Raw genomic sequence first — 2,932 nt, 5'->3', positions numbered from 1 at the left:
GAAGAGCTGAACAAGCTGGGCAAGAAAGAGATGTTTTTTGTAACGGATACTATAAAGAAGCTCTGGAGGTATGTTCTCTACGCTGTCATTGAATATATAACCCTAGACCCCAGGTTTGATAGGGTTAGGACTCACCATTTTGTGATTCTGAATCATTTTCGCCATGGTAGTAAGATCTCCTTCCCGTATTATCTTTTTAACTCGATGAACAAGGCCATTTCTAGTTTTAAAAAGAAAGCTACCGTCAACCCGGCACTGCATGAGGGTCTTCTGCTTCTGATTCATGAGCATTTCCACGCTCAAACCATTAGCACAAACCCTATCCAGGGGGCGGATGTTGACAAGAGCAGCTCCAGTTTTTCCTCAGATTTCGACGATGTCGAGAGCATCAGCTCTGATGAGGTTTTTGAGCATTCAGGTAAGAAGACTAAAAGCCATAAGAAGGATTACCCCTCTATCAAATTACCCAGCAGAAAGAGCCCTAGAGGTCATACCCTAGCTAAAACTGGCTCTGCTGAGGTGGAGGAGGAAATGGATACTGATGATTCTGACAAGGTTTCGAAGGAGGAGCTAGATGAGGAGAAACTGAGAAAAAGACAGAAGAGGGAGGGAGAGAGCATGGAGCGCTCCAGTAGTCAGGGAAAGGATTCTCTGCCCATTCCCCTCTCCCCTATACATCCTCAGCCTCCTTTGGAGGAAAATGACAACTCTGGACAGATTGAGGGGGAAGTGCAAGTTAATAACAGAAGGAAGGCTTGGAAGAACTTCAATGTGAGAACGACCACTATGGGAATCTATAGAGAGGCGATGAACCCCCAACTCCTGGTGGATGACCTCGAGAATCCTAGACTCAATGAGCTAATTGACCCGGCTATGGTGGCTATTTCTGATAATGCAAGAGAAACGGGCATGAATCTGTTGAACAATGCCCGCAATAGCATGATCAACAACTTCAGATCAATTAAATGGCTTTTCCATGAGCTTGAGGATGTTAGAGATAGGGTTTCCCAAATGGAAAAAATTAAGAGCAAGACAGGTGCAGAAAGCCAAGGCGACCGGAACAATTGGGAGACTCTGATGGAGAGGAGAGTAAAAAATATTGAGAACTACAATCACAACCTGGCAAGTCAAATGATCTCCCTCCTCGCTTCGATCAACGACAACATCCTCTCTCTCTTGGAAAATCTCAAAGACAGGAACCAGATGGAGGAAGATGATAAACAGAACAGAGACAAAGATAGGCTGGATGTGGATAAAGCCAAGGACAGCACTATGGAGCAGGATTTGACGAACGCCCAGGATCATAAGGCAGAAGAGCAACAAGAGTGCGTCGAAGCTGCCCAGACCATGTTCGAGATGGAGAAGTAGTCTGCTAGGTTGGGTCTCTGTCCTTTGGTTTTTGTTTCTCCTGGCTTTGGCTTTTTGTCTGGTCTCTGTTTTTCTGGTTGGTTCTCTGGCCTTTTTAGTGGGCAGTTGTTTCGGGCTGGGCCTTTGGGCTTATTTTCAGCCGTAAGGCTTATGTTTTGGCTAGGCATTTTTTCGCTTATTTTCAGCCTTTCTTGTTGTTAAACTTATGGGTTTCAGGACCCCTTAAAACCTGTTTACCTTATCAAAAACAATATGATTCAATTCCATCACTTTTTTGATTGTTTAGTTTGGTCATAACGATGTGTTCAACAATAAAGTAAGAATGTGATGTTTGCAATATTATCATGTTAGTAATTTGAATAATCTTAAATCATAAATGACATAATTAATAACATAAATATATTTTATTAGATTTAAATATTGAGTGTCATTTGATTTCCACAATCCATTAGTAAAAACTGGTTAGTACTTCTGGAATTTGATTGTGTTTTAAGTTTTTTGCATTTGATTTCCACAATCCATTAGTAAAAACTGGTTAGTACTTATGGAATTTGATTGTGTTTTAAGTTTTTAAGATTTAAATATTAATATCAAATTCCATTTCTAAAATATTAATTTGACTTCTATTTAAGTCTAACATTATTCATAATGCAACTAGAGATAAATCAAACTTGAAATTATAGTTACAATTAAATTATTTATAATTTCTCTCTTAATAATAAATATTCTTAACTAGATGATTATATGGTGAACCCCATCATAACTTCTATTAGAATATAACAAATCAAAAATACTTATTTATCAACTTCTCACTCACATTAATAAATATATAATCACTTATATGCGACTAATGGTTTAACTATACTTAAGAAATCATTAATACTAACATCCACTTTACAAATAAATGAGTAATATTTATTTAATTTTTGAAATTAATAAATAATATTTTTTTTTCAAAAATATATTTTAAATTTTAAATTTTTTTTTTTGGAATTAATAGATAACAATATATATATTTTAAATAAATATAAATATAAATATAAAATTATATTTTTATAAAATAAAAATAAACATGCAATTAGTATTTTGACATGCCTTTGATCTCTCAAATCATGCAAGCATAATAAACTTAGTCATCTATCTTTAGTATATTTGTTTTCACATGTATGTATAAGTTTAGTTACAACATGCTTTCCTCTCAATTAATCTTTTGTTTTTCCAAAAAAAATTGCAACTAAAATTTGCTAGATATAAAAAGAATATTTATGTTTATTTAGAAAATTCATGATAATCGACCTGCTTGGAAGGGGATTGGCTTTCAAACCCTTCTCGTGATCACTAAACTTGTTCAGATTTAGGGTACCTTTGTTGCCAAAAGCATTTGGAAATCCTAGGGAGCCATCAAGTTGTGGCTTCACTGGACTGGCAATGGGTTCAGAGGTGGGCTCTCTATGAACTAAAAAAGCTTGTGGTGGTCTCCCTTGTTTTTTTTTCAAGGTGTTCCACTAGATAAAGTTCAAGGAACTAGCGTGTTGCACTTATTTCAAAGGGGAATCAAGATACC

Source organism: Cupressus sempervirens, chromosome 9, assembly GCF_028749045.1.
Source record: "Cupressus sempervirens isolate cs-2001-9-10 chromosome 9, ASM2874904v1, whole genome shotgun sequence".
In the NCBI taxonomy this organism is placed as follows: Eukaryota; Viridiplantae; Streptophyta; class Pinopsida; order Cupressales; family Cupressaceae; genus Cupressus; species Cupressus sempervirens.
Note: the sequence above shows the minus strand (reverse complement) of the source record.